Here is a 19,855-nt window from a genome sequence, read left to right on the forward strand (position 1 = left end):
ATTCAGTGTCTTTAAAACCGGTTCTTTTCACTTGATCTGCCGATATATCATTATGAGAATTAGACACTTGAGCTTTTTGAGTAACACTATTGTTGTGTGGAATGAATGGAGAGGAACCATGGAGTACTGAATTCTGAATGTGAATACCGGTTCTGTCATTGCAAGCTGCATAAAGTTCAGATATCATCAATATCCTTAAACCTCAGAGACCTCATCTAAGAAAAGCAGGTCAGGTCTACTTGAATGAATTGTTTTCATGTTTAATTATAAAAGTTTAGATAATGTAGTTATTATATTACTCAGTAAATAAGTACTTAATATTGTTAGACAGTAGCAATAATATAAATTACTTGTTTACGCTCTTTAGCTTTTATAGAAAAATCAGCAAATAATATCCAGAAAGTTTGAAAGAAAATAAAAAGTGTTTGATTATTCTGGTAGGGCTGGTAACATATATTTCTATTTTTTTATCTGCGTATACTAAGTTGTAAATATGGTATATATACAGTTTGTAGACTGTTTCAATTTTTAATTTATATATAGGCATTTCTCCATTCTAGTACATAGCTGTATTCTTCATAGTCCCATGCTATCTACTCAGATGAGATCATATTCAAGTTGTATGATTCGAAAGGAGTGTTTGGTATGTAGGTGTTGAATACCATTCATCTTGAAAACACACACATATATATATACACACAAATAAAAGTAAGCAAAGATATATAAAAAACAGGACTGAGAAAATCCATCAAAAGAAACCTGAGTATAGTCTCATACAATATGAAAACTTCCTGTTAGATATACTGAAATTATACTTATTGAGAAGAAAGTTATGATATATTACAAATGCAGGTATACAATAAAAACTTACTACTCCCTAATTCAGAGGGGCAAGAGTTAAAGAAAAAGCTAGAACATTGGAGAAACACAACTACCTCATTTGGAAGTCCTTGTAATGTGATGGAGTCATAGATTTCAAACTGACCTGTCACTTGGCATCTTATGCCCAAGTAGAGACACAATGGGTAGAAAAAGCCTGTTGCCAGAAAGCCACATTGACCTGAACTGTCCCTAATACTTTGGACTTGCTTTCAGTTGATAGAGCACCTTGCTGAGTTGGAAGAAGTTTCCAATGACTTGGCTGGATCTTCACATATTGTTGCATATCTCTGTAAAGTAACAGAAAGAATACCCAGCATTGAGGCTAGACAAAGTCACATTATGGACTACGCCTAAATGAATTTAGAGATACGGTCCTTAACACAGTAGATTCAACAAATACAGAAAAGGAATCAAACAGAAAGGAAGTTCTATCAAGTCAACTCACCATATCAATTTCTATCCTGAACCATAGAAATGTTAATATTTGCATCATTTAGCATTTCAGCTGAAAATGTGAGTTTATTTCTTACAGATTGATAATAGGAAGAAGCAATAAGACACATGCATAACTTATGTAAATTATGCAACCAAGAAAAATTTCTCCATTCAATGACAAACACAAGGAAACAATATGGTTGCTATGAAAATGTGAATAAAGTGGAATATATATACATATATATATGTATATATATATTAACAAACTTTAAATTTATATATTCCACTTAATATATTTTGTATATATTTGTATACATACATACACATATATATATATGTATGTATGTATATATATGTATATATATATGTATGTATGTATGTATACAAATATATACAAAATATATTAAGTGGAATATATAAATTTAAAGTTTGTTAATTTTGAGAGAGAGAGAATGTGCATATGCATGCTCACAAAGTGGGAGAAGAACAGAGAGAGAGAGGGAAAGAGAGAATCCCAAGTAGGCTCCACACTGTGAGCCCACAGCTTGAAGTGGGCTCAATCTCACCAACCATGAGATCCTGACCTGAGCAGAAATGAAGAGTTAGAAGCTCAACTGACTGAGCCCCCAGGTGCCCCTACACTATATTTTGAAGCAAGACTTTTTTACATTGATTCAAAGAATATCATCACATGTGTCTTCAGTTAGAAAATTTGAGATTATTAAATTTAGAATTATCAAATACATTTTATAATTTTTGACATAATTTCTTAATAATTTAGAAGATTTGAACTAAATATATGTATGTAAATACACAAGTGTTTGTCACATATTTATATTTGATCCAGGTTCCCAGAAGGCCTTCTGAAACCAAGAGTAAGTAATCTCAGCTAACTTTTCATCTGCATGATATGATTAACTGTATTCATACGCAGTGTTTGATTTAACAAACATTTTTTGTGCAGTTAATGTACAGTTCAAGATGGCTCCTGAGTTTTCTAGAGTATAAGTTCAGAAGTGAGAAGGATAAATCTTTGCACAAAGAAAAGAATTTTACTCTAATATATATGGAGATATTCTTGCAAAGATGATGTATTCCACACCTCCTCTTAATCCACCCACATGAAACATTCAAAATTAGCATCTTTAGTAAGTGTATTAGTTTCCTAGGTCTGTCATAACAAAGTATCATTAACTGGGTGGCTTAAAAGACAAAGGAAATTTATTCTCTCACCATTTGGGAGATTTAGAAGTCCAAAATCAAGATGTTGGCATGGTTTGTTTGTTCTGAGGTCTCTGAGGGAACAAAAACAATATCATATTTAACTGTACCTAATGAATATGGATACATTCAAATATTAGAAAAATGGTATCAATCTGGGCAGTGTAAAACAAAAACCTAAAGTTTAAAAATGAATATTATTTACATGTGCTTCAATTAGAAGGAAGATTATTAATTTGCCATCATAGACAAAATTACCAAGACATAACAGTACCATTTTGCAGATTCTACATGTTGCTTACTTAAAATCCTATGAAAGAAACATAATTTTCATTATAATAATGTAGACTGAGTTTGACATTGAACATTTTTGTTTAGGAAATCAAAAAATATTTATTTCATGGTGTTTCTAGAATTTTCTGTATGTTGGCAAACATTATCTCGCAAGAAATTGCTTTCAACAGTTTTGTAAATTCTTTCTGTAAATATTCTTAAGATCACATGCTATGGAAACTTTTTATTTTAGCGTAATTGTTCATATCAATTGAAATTTAAACATTTAAGTAAATTTTAACTAGAGAAATTTAGAGATATTCAAATGAAACATTATGAAAATTTATATTTATAAAGGAAAGGCATACCAAATATCTACTTGACTTTACTGATTACATTTTATTGTTGAGTGTACTTGATAACTTTATTGATAAAACTGAAAACTTTAATAGGTACTACAAGTAATGATTGAGCTACTAAAACCTCTGTTAGAGTTGGTCTGAAAAACATTGTACCGGAGTTCAAAATTATTGATACTTACCAGTTACCAAAAATGGAGTAATCATAAAGTTGGTAAAAAATGCATATGGACTTCAACCTCATGGCATCTGGTGGACACCAACCAACACAAAATGAATCAAACAAATCAAACAGTATTTCCACTCAAGATTTAACCTTTTCCTGTTAACTTAAATTCATAATCACATTGGCTGTCAGGACTAGCTAGCTTATTGATTGCATGTGATTCACAGCTCTCTTTCAACACAAAGAATACAAAAGATCACATTTTTTTTTAAATTTTTTTTTTTTAACGTTTATTTATTTTTGGGACAGAGAGAGAAAGAGCATGAATGGGGGAGGGGCAGAGAGAGAGGGAGACACAGAATTGGAAACAGGCTCCAGGCTCTGAGCCATCAGCCCAGAGCCTGACGCGGGGCTCGAACTCCCGGACTGCGAGATCGTGACCTGGCTGAAGTCGGACGCTTAACCGACTGCGCCACCCAGGCGCCCCCAAAAGATCACATTTTAATGTAGTTATGAGTAACTTTTAAAAAAGATAGTGCCCTAAGTTCATCATTTATAGATACTAATTTATGTTGAAAGTATTTTACCTTTTCTCATGGCTATTGGACAATTTCAGTTTTCTTCCTCTTTTTGGAACAATTGGGATAAATTAGGCACTGTTTAAAAACCAACCATTTTATTATTACATGTGAATATTTTATTATCATGGAGTTGTACACAGCTTTGTTTAATTATTATCACTCTCCTATGTGTTTTCAACTCCTTTACCATCTCTATTTTTGTACATTATTCCTATCTCCAACTTACGTTTTATAATTAACGTTGAATATTCTACTATTTTACCCCTTTTTTGAAAAGGCAGCTCCTAGATTTATGTCTTTATTTTTGTGTATGGTGTGAGAAAATGGTCCAGTTTCATTCTTCTGCATGTTGCTGTCCAGTTTTTTCAACACCATTTGTTGATGAAACTGTTCCCCGCCCCACGAATATTCTTTCCTGCTTTGTCAAAGATTAGTTGACCATATAGTCATGGGTCCATTTCTGTGTTTTTTCATTCTGTTCCATTGATATCTGTGTTTGTTTTTGTGCCAGTACCATTCTGTCTTGATGACTACAGCTTTCTAATATAGCTTGAGGCCTGGTCTTAATTATCTTCAAACTCATTAATTTCTTCCTTTGTCATTATTTTTTATTCCTTCTAGTTACCTTTCTTCTGTATTGCTATAATTTTTCGTATTTCATGAGTTAAATGGTGATTCCCATTTTTTCTCCATTAAGAGTGAAAGTATGTAAATACTACATTATTTCTGATTACCCCTCTTGCCCATAGTCAGTTTCAGTTCATGTACAATTCATATCATATGGGACAATATTGTAATTCGGGAAACATGATTTGTTTAAGTTGTATTATATAACAGTAAAAGTTGAATAATAAAGAGCATTGACTTTTTACACTGGCCTAAGTATATAAGTATCTTGCATATATAGACAATTATAACATTAAGGTATCCCCATGAGGAAGTTACTGTCCTAAACTTATTTTATTGGTGACATAACTAAGGCATAGACATATCATATCTTGCTCAAAGTCACCAGTTATGCAAGAGCAAACCAAAATTTATATCCAGTGTGATAGTAAGTCTTATGTGTCAACGTGGCTAGGCTAGGGTGCCCAGTTGTTTGGTCCAACACTAATCTAGATGTCCCTGTGAAGCTACTCTGTAGATGTTATTAATGTTTGTAGTCAGTTTGACATAATTAAAGGTGATTATCCTCAATAAAGTAGATGGGTGTCATTCAGTCAGTTGAAGGCCTTAAGAACAAAAACAGGTTACAAAATGAAGAAGCAATTCTGCATCAAGACTCTTAGAAATCCTGCCTGATTGGGGCGCCTGGGTGGCGCAGTTGGTTAAGCGTCCGACTTCAGCCAGGTCACGATCTTGCGGTCCGTGAGTTCGAGCCCCGCGTCGGGCTCTGGGCTGATGGCTCAGAGCCTGGAGCCTGTTTCCAATTCTGTGTCTCCCTCTCTCCCTGCCCCTCCCCCGTTCATGCTCTGTCTCTCTCTGTCCCAAAAATAAATAAACGTTGAAAAAAAAAAAAAAGAAAAAAAAAAGAAATCCTGCCTGAGTTTTTGCTCTGCTGCCCTGTCCTACAAACTGACCAGCTTCCACAGCTGCATGAGCAAATTGGGAAAATAAATATTTCTGTCTCTCTCTGTCCCTCTTTCTCTCTCAATCTCTCTCTCTCCCCCCCCTTCCTTTGTCTCCCTCCCTCCTTCTCTCTGTGCTATCATCTATCACAATCTATCTATCATCTATCTATCTATCTATCTATCTATCTATCATTTATCTATCTATCATCTATAATCCATCATATGTTATTTTACTCTGGGCATAACTCACTGATAACTAACATTTTCCTTCAGGTTCCTCAACTGCCTTGTTAAGAAAGTTTTGTCATTTATATTACTTAACTAGCAAAATAGCTAATGCCTTGATGCTAGGTAGCAAGATATCACATGTTGCACTCCACAGTCACTCCCAAATGTACACACTTCTTATCTTTTCACTCAACATGAAGACAGAAATCAATTTGGGATTTCATTTAAAAACTGATATGTTTCCTGTGTGTTACCCCATGATTTTTAAAGAGAGGCTCTGCTGCTTTTTATGCTTATTACTTTTTGATTTGTCAGGTTTGTTGAAAAATCTTAGTCAAGTTCTGTATGTATCCCTGATTCATATGCTAAGATAAGAGGCAATAGATAACCCACCCTTCCTCACAGTCCATAGAATACCACCTGTCTAGGCCAGATATCTCTATAAACTCTACTTGGGGGAAAAATATGACAGAAGTCTCACTGTTTAAATCATGTACATTTTTAGTTTGTCTCTTAATTGACCTCTGTGGGAAAATTGACATATCTGACCATTGTTTCCTTACTGAAATTTTCTTCTCTTGATATCCATGAGCCAATCAGGCCAGACTGTATTATTAGTTTTTTAAGACCTTCCTCTGTCCATCTCCAAAATGATTATGTGCTTTCTTCTCTATCAGGAGAATTTTATGTATAAACACAGCTTCATATATTTCTTATATCCTAACATCTCCAAGGAAAATTGAAATACTTGCCTCAACATGTATGACTTGTCGGCTTATACAATGTCCAACTCTATATAATCTGCAGAACTGAACAGCTCAGTCATGAATATAACTTACTACTCATTTTTCAAAGGATTCAGAGTCACTTTAAGCTCTGTAAAAAAAATAATTCATCATGTTCCCCCCAATCTTTAGTCCATTTCAATCTTGCTCTCTCTCTCTCTCTCTCTCTCTCTCTCTCATTTCTATATCTCAGCAACTATCTATTGTCTACACAATTTGTTAAGCCAGAAGTCTGGGAGAGAGAAAAATCCAAGAGGAAAACTCATCTTCCTTCTTTTTTTTTTATTTTACCCACTGAATCACAAAATCTTATCCATTTTACATCCTAAATATTTGCCACTGATTTGATTTCTCTGTATCCATTATTTTTATTATAGACTAAACATTTATCATGTTATGATTGGGACCTTGCAAATCTTTTGTCCAAATCTTTTGTCAGTTTCACACTCTTTAATCATTCCTGTCTATTATGTCTTCTCTTCCACTGCCCCAAGTGATTATTCTAACTCAATTACATTAACCCTCAGCTTAAAATGGTCTACTAGCTCCTCAGTAACTAAAAATTGACATTTAAACTCAAGATAAAATCTAAACTCAAAAAGTTACAAAACACCATCTAAACTTTTCTTATGATCTGATTCCTCACTCCCATCTTTGGTCTTAAACCCAAATGATACTATAAATCATGGTTTACATTAGTTTCTTATTGTTGCCCTTACAACTCACCACAGATTTGGTTTCTTAAAACAATATAAACAATTATGTCACAGTTCTTATAGGTCGGAAAACCAGATTGGCACAGCTATCTCCCCTGCTCTAGGTTTCAGAGATCTCAATCAAGGGGTCAGCCAGCTGGCTTCTTATCAGAAGACTCTAGAAAGAGTCTCCTTCTGAGGTCATTCAAGTCGTTGGCGGAATAAAGTCCCCTGTGTTTGTAGGATGGAGGTCTCCATTTCCTTGCTGACTGTCAGAGTCTGTCCTTTGATCCTGGAGGCTGTCACTGGTTCTTGCATGTTGATACCTACGTTTCAGAGCCTGCAACAGTGTATTAAATCCTGCTCACCCATGGAACCTCTTTGACTTCACTTTCTACTACTTTGGTCTGACTTCTTGCATCTTTTTCTTTTAATTTTAGCTGGATAAAGTTATCCAATTTATTGACTCATGTGATTCCATTGGACTCTTAAGGTCTTTAGCCTTAATTACATCTTCAGAATCCCTTTTCTGTTGGCATAACATGTTCACAGCGATTAGGTCATGGGTCATCCAGCAATTAGGTCATAGACATTTATGGGTATCATTATTCTGCTTGCAATGTTACTGTTCCTTCACGTTTGTGTTCTTACTCTTGCATCTTTCTGGACTATACCTACCTTTTGATATGTCTAGAAGATGATTATATACCCCTCACATCTCAGCCTAAAGGCTGCCACTTCTGACAAAATAGGCCTGTTGAGATGAACCTTCTACAAGGCTACCATTGTGCATTATCTTCTGTCATAATTATGGTAATTAACTTATTTTACTGCATTTGTGCATATCTCTATGCTTACTAGACTATAAAACTTGTGAAGATAGGGTGAATCACCATAGGAAGTTTACTATCAAAATGTGGGGGAAAAAATGAGAGAATGAAGTGTTAGTTTGATACATATATGAGCAAATCTGTTTTTATAGTTTTCATGATTCTTGTTGAAAGTTATTACACATTTTAAGTGAGGTGTGTTAGAATTTTGTGCCTAAATTTTTGATAGTCAAATAAGGCAAAACATATGTATCTAGTGCCATGTGCTGCAGAGAAGCTTATTGAGGGAACACTTACAAACAGGGAAGAAGCAGTGGCAAATCTTGCTCCAAATCTCACTATTATACAGCTTAAATGGCCAATACTTTGATAGACATACCCCTCCCGCATCCAGTAATGCTCTACATATTTATAAGGTCAGGGGACAAGAATATCTGTGTGAGCAGGTAATGATAGAAACCCCTAGAGGTGGAATGCTTGTTAGAAAAGAACCTCTGGAGCTTTGTGCCTGCTGAAACGCTGGTCTTCCCTTTAGCTAACTTGAATCCTCTGAATCAACATTCAGCTCAGCTATCAGAGGAAGAAAACGAGCCTCAAGGGCTATCCAAACTGATCACCTTTTGTTTCTAAAAGGCAATAATGTATACTGGAATTACATTACTATGACTTTAGGGTTTTTTAAATCAGACAGACATTTGTTGGAATGCCAGATATGCCATTTATAAGTTATATATATAGACAAAGGTTGCATATAGCAAGTACGATATACATATATATTTATACGTACTATATATAATTATATTAAATATATATTTATATTTGTGTATATATTTGTATATTAATATAAATATTTATATTTATATATTTATATTTATTTATATATTATTATTATATTAGATACATATATATATACATACATATAAGACAATGATTGCATCTAGCAAGTTTGAATAACATACATCGTAAACCTTTGTATTCATTAATGAGTAACTTTTCAAGCCTCTCCATTTTTTAAAAATTTACTTTAAAAATAGAGTCTTCATGATCTCTTCAAATCACAAAAAACAGATAGAATTCTGTTTATTATTTTACTTCATTATGAATGAAAGTTAACCAGGAACCACATTTTGCCTGATGGGAATTAAATTGTAATTAAAAAACAAAGGGTTTTGTGATCATTTATTTCACTTGTTCACCATTTGAAAACTTGATTTACATAGAATTCTTGACATTCTTATCTTTTTAATGTGCTAGGAAATTATTACTATTTAGCCTCTTTCCTATAATGGAACACTTTGGAGTGTAAAACCAATTTAGCTGCCAGTGGAAATAAGTGGACAAGAAATTAGTTGATAGGTCTAGGAGAGAAAGCTCCCCTAATTTAGAAACTAAAAGGATAAGTAATTGTAATTTTGGAAGCTCTTATTTTAGTTATGATGAAAATTGACAAGAGAGTGGGATTTCTGATCACTTTATTATAGTAATATAGAGGTCTAAAACCTAGGACAGTTTAGTAGTTTAATTCATCCACTTAAAGGAAAAAAAAAAAAACTTACAGAGAGTGAACAAAATTATATTTGGATGTGAACAGGTTTAATGTAATGGTCTTGGGTTTTCAAGAGAATAAAAAATATTAGAGAAATGTCTACTACCCTTATCAAGGTCCAGAATATATGCATTTCATGTTTTTTAAAATATTTATAAAAATGGTTGGGTAAACATTGCTGAAGGCTAATGTGTTATCAAGGCCAAGATTATCTGATGATCAATATGAGATAAAAGCTGTCATCATGATGGGCTGTGAGTGCTAAAAAATTCAGTAACCCAAAGCCATTCAGGAAGCAATTAAAAAAAAAAAAAGCTTAGGAAAAACACACATTATAATGGTAGTTTGGGGAAAAAATATACAGAAATGTTTTCTCCCATTTATGTTGTTCTAATTCGTTGTCTGACTTATAAACATTAAGTAATAAAATATGCTATAGTGTAAATAACTTTTATATTAAACATTTTATTTAAAAATGAGTAATTTCAAAACTATTATGAAATAGAAGGCAGATGATATGCTGTAAATATGTTTACAATATATCAAATATATTTGTATAAAATATAAGGAAATAATATCCATGTGTGCCCAGATGTTTAACCTTTTTAATTCACTGAAACTTGAATTTAAGATATCAATTGCCGGGGCGCCTGGGTGGCGCAGTCGGTTAAGCGTCCGACTTCAGCCAGGTCACGATCTCGCGGTCCGGGAGTTCGAGCCCCGCGTCAGGCTCTGGGCTGATGGCTCAGAGCCTGGAACCTGTTTCCGATTCTGTGTCTCCTTCTCTCTCTGCCCCTCCCCCGTTCATGCTCTGTCTCTCTCTGTCCCAAAAATAAATAAACGTTGAAAAAAAAATTTAAAAAAAAAAGATATCAATTGCCTTGTATAAAAAATGTGTCATTATTTAGACAGAATTATGTACTCTAAATATGGAGAAGATATACATTTAAAAAATGTCAGCCTCTATTAAAAGCTAAATTAACTGATAAGGGAACTTGTGCCTGTAGGAAAATTTACAAACTTGCTCTTAGAATTTAGCTATGAATTTAAAAATTGTAAGATATATATAGATAGACAATAAAATTTTACATATACCTTTTTATTCAATCAACAAAACAACTTAAAGCTTAAATGTTAGTGGTAATTTTAAATTCTTGTGATAAAGAAGAGAAACTCTGTATTAAAAAAAATTCTAGGGGCACCTGGGTGTCTCAGTCGGTTGAGCGTCCGACTTCGGCTCAGGGTTCAGGTCATAATCTCTCAGTTTGTGGGTTCGAGCCCCGCATCAGGCTCTGTGCTGACCGCTTGCTCAGAGCCTGGAGGCTGCTGCAGATTTTGTGTCTCCTTCTCTCTCTGCCCCTCCCCCGCTCACGCTTTGTCTCACCGTTTCTCAAAAATAAATGTAAAAAGAAATTTTAAAAAAATTCTGAAGAATCCCACTTCTTTGTAAGAAAATTTGTAAAGAATTTTCTTAAGTGGGCATGGCACAACAATTGGCTTATATATTTATTCTAACAGCTGTGAGGAATTTTTTGTTTAATAGTTCAGAATCTGTAATGTCATCAGACGAGGTGAGGCTTTGCTTTTTCCCCCCCACCCCCTAATCTATTTTTTAAAATTGCATCTGAATGGCTTTGGATTCTTGAAGATCTTTAGCAAAAATATGTAACTCTTCTTACATGTTTGGTAACTACCATCTGTGGTTACCAACTGTAAATTATGGTTTCCAAGAATGTTTCCCTTCTCCATTTGTTAAACTACATTCTCTTAAAGATACCATGCAAGATATTATTTGTTTGATAAGTAATTACTTATTCCTCAGAAATAAATTAGTCTTACTCCTCTCTTTTATATTTTGTATACTACTTTTATTGTATTTATATGTCCTACCCAGGCTTGTCCTACACTTAGATATTCAGTAGTTATTTAATTGAATGAAATTTCAGGGCTCCCAAAATAGATATTTCTGCTTGAAACTGGGGGTAAAAATCAGCACCTAATTCTTGTTCTTACCATAAATGCTATTTAGAAATTATTTTTACAAACTATTTATCTATACATTGGTCTTATATTCGATCATAGGTTTACCTGGTGAATTAGGTTATTTGGTTATAAATTGATTTCATCATATGCTATAAATCAAGAACTACATATATCCGTGACCAGGTACAAATTATACCTTGAGTGTATAGCTTTGAACGTTGTTAAGTGCTAAATGAATAAATTAATTACAACCATTTCCACTATCTAATATAAATCATGGTATAATCTAGCTTTGGGCTTTCTTCTTGTGCTTGCTAAACTCTTACTCTAACCTCCTGAGCCTGCCTATCTTTTCATAGAAATTTACTCCTGGTAGGAACTCTAAAATCCCCTGTATCTCTTTGTACTCATTTTTTGGGTTTTTGATGGCAAGGCTTTCTCATTCTGGTATAAGGTTTTACTAATGAATTACCTAATCTTATAAAAGAAATAATAGCACAATAGCAGTATAACAATACTAAACCTCATTAAGATAATACTGATTTATCAACTATATATTATTCAATGTAACTTCTTGTGTCCTGTGATATAAAAACGACAAATTAATATTTTATGTCAATTTGGGAAAGGAAAAATAAATATAGTGCATACAGAAAACAACTGTATAACAACAGAGCATAAACTAAAAGGTAAGTAAAATAGTGTACAAGCCTTGAATTTCAAACAAGATGATCAAACTTTTTAGAATCTGTTAACTGCTCTAAATGTATATTTTTTACTAACCTTGCCTTTGATTTCAGCTTTACAGTCTAAAAAAAAAAAAAGGCACAATTGCCAAGATGTATTTACTGTTTTTACAGTAAGATCTTTAAACTATAACTTGTTCATTTTATCAAATTACATTTATTCAGTACAAGAAACTTAAACAAAAAAGTGATGATAGAAACTTCTAAATCAGGTTTAGTTTCAAAATTCTGGTTTATGAATCAATACAATTTTGTAGAATTTAAATATTTCTATAACTCAATACTGGCACCACCTGCCACTATCTTCTTATGTTAGAGTTTTATCATTTTGAAAAAAGATGGCAAATAACAAATGCTCCCTGAAACCTTCTTTCTCTTTTAGGTATAAGCTTCAGTTCATAACAATTTACCTTTCTCTCTAAGCATTAGAAACAGAAAAAAATATATATGATAAATCCTAGATGCATATCTTTCTCACAAACTTTATAAAATGTCCATTGAATTTTAATTTTATGCTCTTCAATTAATAAAATTAAGTAAAGCCTGTTCTGACTGATGAATGATTTCATAATGCCAATATTGAAATATAAAAGTAGGCATAAATTTCTGATATCCATTGGGTCTTCTGCAATCTTAGTCTATTTTGCTTTATCATTTATAATTTTAATTTTAGATTTTGAACCAATATTTTTTTTAGTAAAATGACTATTTCCCCCCAAGATAATATTGTATGTTCTGATGTAGTGCTATCATCAAAATGATCCAATTTTCTATAAATAAAACAACATTGTTCTAAGGGTTTGTGTTTTGTACTGTTATTTATCATTACATCTGTATTTGTTCTTCAAATTTGCCTTTTCTGTTTCTTACTTAGGGAAGAATTTTAAGGGTTTATTCTTTATGCTCATACCATGTGTTTTTAAAGACAAAATAATGCAAATTTATTCTCCATTTGGCTTACGTAATTTAATTCTTCTTCTACCTTTCCAAATTAATTGTGTTCTGTTAATCTGAGCTTTGCTTATGTCTGCATTCTGATATGACCTTTTAATTTGTCTTAATAAGACTGATATTACTGTCTTTGTCATAAAAAGATAGTGGCCTTTGCCACAGATGACTTAAAAATGTATTCACAAATCACTTCTAAGTGTATTCATTGATCAGAATTCTAACATAAGCAATTTTTATCATCTTCTTAAAAATAGTGAATAGGACATTTTAATCCTCTGAAAATGATTCTCTTATTTGCCCCTATTATCTACTTTAAAGACAATTTTGAGTGTCCACCTGAAAATTCACTTTTTTAGAAGATTTCTGAATTGAACCCTAAAGGAATCTTTTCTCTGCAATTACCCTTGTTTATCATCCATTTGATTTTATTTAACACATTATCTGACAACAAGAGAAGATCCATGACCTTAATCTTACTGATCCTCCTTCATCCATTAGGCAAATGCCTAATTTAACAAATGAGTCTTCTGCTTGCCCTAAAACCAGAAAACTCTTTTTTCCTCAAACTAATCAATGAAACTAGTTTAGAGAATAAGATTTTTTTTTTTGAGGGGAAGGACCATTAAAAACAAAAAAAAACAAAACAAAACAACAACAATAACAACATTACTTCAGGGCCATGTTTAAACATGAAAAACACATTTTAAAACTATGAATCTAGAGCGTATAAATATTTTAAGTGATATTAGAGTATCAGTAAATCAGCACCTGCCATTGGAATTTCTATACTTATTTGCTCAAATGTTATTTTTGTTATTTGAAGATTGAAAAAGCAGTAGATACTATATATACCTACAACCATGTCTGAGATATACATTTTCCATACAGACATCTTAAATTAATATTACATAAAATCACCTTGATGTTACATGTATGATGTATGCTTGACAAATCTTCTTTGTGCCTACTTTTTCAAATTTAAAGCCCAAAGAAATGTTACCCTGATTATATCCTGAATGAGAAGCACATATAAATTTTTCTGAATATGATCTAAATAAGCACTGACTTCAGTGGCTTACAAAAAACACACAGCCTTTTTTACAGAGATTTAAATTCAAAAGGCCACAACAACAAATCATTGAAACACCAGGCAAAAGATTTTACCTTGGATGTCATTCACACAGGAAGATGATTAAGTCATGATCCCACTTCTTATGAAATTTATCATTTTGTTAGAGATTGTAAGAATATATATTAATTAACATTAAATAACTACAATTAGAGTTCCAGTTGAGAATGAAAGACAAGTTTCCTAGAACTTCTAGAAGTTCATAGACTAAAATAACACCTTCTAATAATTTATGTGTATCTTCTCTACTCTTTCAATAACCATTTCTAATTCTCATTCTTTCCAACAAGGTCTTATGTTCATTAGGTATTTTGGTTGCTCAACTAATACAGATGGGAGGGGCATTTATTTTACTGATACATATTGAATAATGGAAAACAAGAATTTCTCTCCCATGACTAAACTTCACTGAGTACTGAACACAGACCTTCTGGGAAGAGGAAAAATAGGAATACACTGATTCTTATGAAGATTGGAACTGGAAACTTATTCATGATCCAAAACACCTCCATTAAGTAGGTTATTATTTTAACTATATACCTTCCTGTTAAACATAATAACATTAAGAAGAATCTTACAATATACTATAACAGCAACAAATAGTAATTCATGTATTTCTATTACAGAACTTCATCTTGAATGAAGATTTCTCTCTCCATTTCCACTCCCTCACCCTGCCCCACAAATCAAAGCAAAATAAGTACAACAAAAAGCTGCTCACCTTCCCTTGAGTTTTGTGTTGACAGGGTAAGAAACCTGGATTGATCTCTTTCTTCCCACTGAAGTTTTCATGTCCTTGCTAGGCAAGGATCTTGTGACACAGCACTAAATCAGTCATTTACCAACCTATGGATTGGCTGGTCAGGTCACTTCTGATAACCCACTGTGAGTATGATGAAGGGCCTATGTGGTAGAGACAATCTTAGGGCTATGGACAGAATGAATTTACAAGAGGGTTTGAATCAATGTCTGCCACCCACCAGCGCCCAGGCTTTGCAATATTATGGTACAGTCTGTCTCTGTGAATGACAATGTCGTTCACCTTCAAGATTCCATCTAATAATTGGCAGAAACAGTTCCTAAAACTAGCATCTTGATCTCCTTTAAGTAGTACTCTTTATGTATATACAAAAGCTGGGTTTCAGTGCTCCCATAATACACTATTTATAAGTGTTTTGAAAGTTGATTTTTTTCTAATCGTTCCCTCACCCTTATATCTTCCAACAGACTGCTTCCTTGAAGGAGTTAATTTTATAATATATGTACCCCTCTATGTATATTTTGTATATTTAAATCTCCAATAATTAGCCCAGGTCTGTAGTTGCTATTTAAATGTTCGGTAAATGACTTAAAACTTAATTTTTAAGGGGGACATTTTTTTAAATAACTTGTTCAAATAAATATTTTATAGACTTATTTTATAATTATAGAGGTTTATTCCTACATAAACAACTTCCCCACTACTTGAAACATAACATATATTCCATGTGTACTTTTAAGCCAATGTACTGAGAATGGCAACATCTGTAGACAAGATAATTTATCAAGTAACTTGGAAATGGCATGGTAAAAATGACTTAAATATTTTCTTTTATGGCTTCTTATATTGAGAGGCCTGTGCACTGACACTGTGTAAGTTTAACAGAGAGAATATTTCTCCCAGTTTAAATGTCAGACATACTGGCTTTCCATAAGGAATAAGATTATATTTTATTCTTATGCATTATTTCTAAATATTTGTGCAAATATTTATAAAATGTACTGTCTCTTAGTTTGGATGAAAAATATTAAAGATTTATGTACACATTGCTTATCCATTTGTTGTGCTGAAATTTTACTTTAATAAATTGAAAAAAATAATCTCCTGATGAGAACTGATATTGATACATAGGGCCTTAGTTGTTTTGTAACTAAAGACTATAACCTCGAACTTGATATATTAAATTTTCCTTTGGAAAACAGTGATTTTTCTAAGACATGTGATGCTATTTCTATTTTCTCAACAAAAGGTTTAAATTTTAGTGATTTTGTGTATTCATGTAACTTTTCCAAACAGATCACAAGTTCTTTGAACTCAGAGTCTATATATTTATTATAATCCCTTTCATGCCAACTCTTCTCTCTATTCTGTATTCAATACACAATAAGCATACAATAAATGATTGTTATTCACAAAACTTTTCATCTGGACACCACTAAGATGGGGAGAAATATATTCTTATAAGATTTTCAGAAAAAAAAAACTGTCTGAATCCTCAAATAGTTGGTGACACTCTGTTTTATATACCTTGAAAAAGGTCAACAAAAATAATATTTTAAGAAATGTTTTTAGGTACTGTACAAGTTTATAAACTAAATATTTTACTAACGTATGTTATTTAAAGATTAATCATGAAGGGAAATGTGTAGTTAAAACACTTGCGATAGTGGCGTCAAATAAATCATTTTGAACAGAGCCGGAGAATATTGATCGAAGGAAACTTAAGCCAAGTGCTTCTGTTTTCCTGTGTATTTTCACCAAGTAGCGAGTGGAAATAAGACTGGTTTAGGCATGTGTCAATGGGTATGTTGCTGGGAAGTTAGTTGTTGACTATGTAAGTTTAGTATTACTTATGTATTAACAAGAATGCAGGTTTTTTTTTTTTTCAATACCTCTTTTCCATTGTTCAGTCTTCTCTACTCTGTGACTAGGGCTTCTTTATTGCTAACTCACTCTTTTGTTCTTACCTTACACTTTCTCACACTGTCTCATTTGGTTAGTATTATCGTCTTACTTTATTTAAAACAAACAAGAGTATTACGCTGACTTTACATCATGTCCTGCATAAAACTGCATGTGGCAGGCCCTAGAAAGATGAATGTGAAGGCCCTTTGCTTGTGAATGGGGCATAAAGGTAAAATTTGAACAGAGCCCCAGGGACTAGCATGATGATTTGAGTGGAACAGGTGGCCACAATCTTCTTCCTGTATGTAATTGGTAAAAACAAACAAACAAACAAACAAAAACACCTTAAAGTGACAAAATCCAGCAGCACCGGAAGTATTATGAAAAAAAGGAGGAAGTCTGTTGTCATAAGGATTATTTCCTCATTAAAAATAAATAAATAACAAAGGTATTCAGTTGAACACCTAACTATAACCTAAGAATGTATTGGTTCACTAGCCACTGGCCCAATAAAATCCTTAAGAACATAGACACTTAAGAATATTGACTGTACATCTTCAGAAGTCTCTGTATATTTATTTGATAAAGACTATAGAAATTATGAGACCCTGGTGGGCTTGAAAATGACTCCTAATTGAAATGGACCAGTGTGGGCCAATCCAGCCCTATGCTTAGTATGCTTATTATGCTTAATATTTTACTGATTATTACTATGCTTCATGCAAAGCAAGACAAATTATATGTTGGGCTGCATTTGATGGCAGCCTTGAGGCATAGATCACTCTTCAGGTGAGAAAATACTAATGGTGAGACTAGAGAATTAGCAACAATACTTATATAGAACAAGAAATAATTAATTCATGACAATATTATATATTATTTTTCTTAGCATTTTAATCGATTATTGTAAGAGTATTCATTAACTTAAAAAAGATTACTCATTAATAATAATTAACATTAAACATATACACCTTGAATTTGGGCACTAAAATCAGGCTTCTCATTATTTATGTTGAGAACTCAGTGGGATCTGAAGTGTAGTTCATGACTAATAAACTAAGAGAAACTCCTCTGTTGGCTCAGAGCTAAACCTAAGTCTTTGACTTGTTTTATTACTTATGCTTTTCTATATTGAAATACTTGAAGATAAAAATTTGAAATACATTATTTTGAACTGATGCACACATGCTATTTATGCATATGTATATATTTCTATCCACTTTATATCTGCACATCAATGTAAAAAATAAAATATATCAGTATTCTACCAATTTCCACTCAGCAAATTACTGGAGAAAAATACTGGCAAGTTTTCTTCTCTTGTCCACCTAAGAATGAAAAAACATAAAACTATTTCATTCTGTTGTCAATGTGATAAACATTTAATGTATCAACCAAGGGAGGCACTTCTTTTTTCCCCCTCAATTGGGAGTGGGGAGGCCAGGCCAACGAGGCGGTGTGGGAAGAACGATAGTATAGACAACTTTAAGTATTAATGTGCTCCAAAAAGTACTTCTTTGAAAATTGGAAGTCACTACCGTTTAATCTTCACCAACTCTAAGCTGTGTGATTCTATGAAGATATTTTTGAGAAAAATAAAACTACCTCTGCATATATCCTGTTAAAACTTCATTACTTTTCAATAATTTTCCCTTCCGTTTTCAGTAAAAAAGCTCAGTAGCATTTCTAATACATTCACACTACTGGACAGCAATAGACTGGCAAGGATATGTTTGTTAGTTTTTTAATTTTGCAATAGATAGCCATAGTGACTTTTCTTCCACCTATGAACAGTATAGTATCTATTAGTCATAAACTGCTATTAGCTATGATCATAAGCTGCTACTCATGTGGCGAGAAGTAATTGCTTTACCTATGATTGAACATAATGATTCAGGAAGCTTAGCTATTTTATTTTTTTACAGTCCCAAAATACCACTTCTCTTACATCTTAAAAAATTATACTATTTTTTTCACATGAGAAGAGAGACTACTCTTAATGGAAATCTTACAATTAAAGCTTTTATTTTTAGAAGACACATTTGAGAAAGTTTAATCTTAAATAAACTTAAAGAAAAATCATTGATACTGAATAATCAAGTATGAGTATTTTAAAATTTGAAAGAGCATCAATAGAAAAACATGAGACTGATTAACTAATGAATTAAACTATTGAGTATGTACATTTCAGTTATTAGTCTACTAGTCATTATCTATTTAATCACAAGGGCAACCTGTGCACACACAATCTGATAATCTCAAATGTACAAGATAAAATTCATCTTTTAATTTTTGCATTCCCGAAAGGCAAACAACACTATGTTGGGTTATAGCCCCACAATAGCTGGTACACATAATATGACTGCTAAATATTTGTTAAATATTTGAGTTAACATTTTAAATTTTATGCCTGTGGCAAAGTATGTCATAATTAATTATCTGAATCAAAGAAACCACCAACAGTTAGCAAATATCCAGCTTTGTTCTGGGTATACAAATATTCATAAACCCTTATGAAACAGAAATAAAACAGTTTGAGGATAGAAAACAATGATTAAGAGAATAAATAGGGAATATGTGTTGTGGGAACAAAGTCTAAGAAATAGTAAAACTGTAGGAAAATGAGATCAATGAATAGATACATGATATCTATTAGTTTAACTATGCTGTCAGTTATGAGCTGTTTATCATAGTAAACATTAAGACTGTTAATAAACTTGAAAATGACATGTGACTTCACAAAGGCCACTGGGAAAAACTCTCTAGAGCCGAAACATTTCAGGGAAAGAATAAAATGAAGAACTCCTAA

This window comes from Prionailurus bengalensis, chromosome B1, assembly GCF_016509475.1.
Source record: "Prionailurus bengalensis isolate Pbe53 chromosome B1, Fcat_Pben_1.1_paternal_pri, whole genome shotgun sequence".
NCBI lineage: Eukaryota > Metazoa > Chordata > Mammalia > Carnivora > Felidae > Prionailurus > Prionailurus bengalensis.